We start from the raw sequence: 1,149 nt of genomic DNA on the forward strand, positions 1-1,149 counted from the left end.
CCCCTAGATACGCCACTGCCTGTAATTAATACTTTCCTGGTCCCAATTTAACAAATGTGTAATTATATCTATGAACAGAATAATTATCTCCTTTAAATTCAGAAATAGGGTTCAAAATAGGCTTGCAAAGGAAATAAAAAGGTCTCGATGCCTTTTCAAGGTGCAACGCCACAGTATGTGGTATCCCCTCCCCAAGTTAATACTAGGACGAACACGATTTGAATTTTTTTAAACTGTTGTGCGTATAAGACGACCCCCTGTTTTCAATCGTAATTTGCTAATTTTTAAATTAAAATTAAAGGCGAAAATATACGGAAAATTTCTTTTATAATTTGTGATTTAAAAATTCGCCTTTTGCCATAAAACGCTAACATGATGTAAACTGCCATTTTGACATTCTATAGTACCGCACTCTGAGAGTATAGAACTGCAAGAGGTCCGACTCTCGTGGTACGTAGGCCTATTTCAAAAAGTACAAACACGAACTAGAGGGCGTCCTTCACGAGGCTACCTTCACAGTAATTCTACCGAATTTACCGATTTTTTTATTTTTTTTTTATTTTTTTTTTACAAGATTACAGTAATGAAATAAAACTGAAACTGTAATAAATCTGCCCCAAAATATATTTGTCACATCAAAAGTCCTTGGTCACGTTATTTAAAAGTTGTTTTTAGCTATTATTTTGTCATACGACAGATAATAGTGCTACGGGTCTAACGCCTTTGCAATGATTGCTTCTATTCTAGTCCTAAATAACGCTCCTAACCATTCGATCCTATCATAGTCATATGCACATGCATCCCACCTTTCTCGTAAGGACCCTCTCCCCCTAGAACTGTACCCCATGTGACGTCTACACTGGCCGGCTGTACAACAATACAGTGATGTATTAAAACTGAAACTACAAGAAAATCTGCTCTAAAATTTATTTGTCACATTTTTATTTAAAAGTTGTTTTTAGCTATTGACTATATCTGTATATAGGCCTAATCCATATTTTGTACAGGAAACACTCAATTCATGCCGTAGGCAGGATTTCCAAACAGTGCGGGACAATCATGTGGACCTACTTTACGTGCAAACAATGTGGACTCTTTTTACGCAAAAATATGTATGTGTGTGTATGTATATGTGTGTATATGTATGTA

This window comes from Anneissia japonica, unplaced genomic scaffold (assembly GCF_011630105.1).
Source record: "Anneissia japonica isolate Jap-2015-1 unplaced genomic scaffold, ASM1163010v1 scaffold287953_len805160_cov178, whole genome shotgun sequence".
Taxonomy (NCBI): domain Eukaryota; kingdom Metazoa; phylum Echinodermata; class Crinoidea; order Comatulida; family Comatulidae; genus Anneissia; species Anneissia japonica.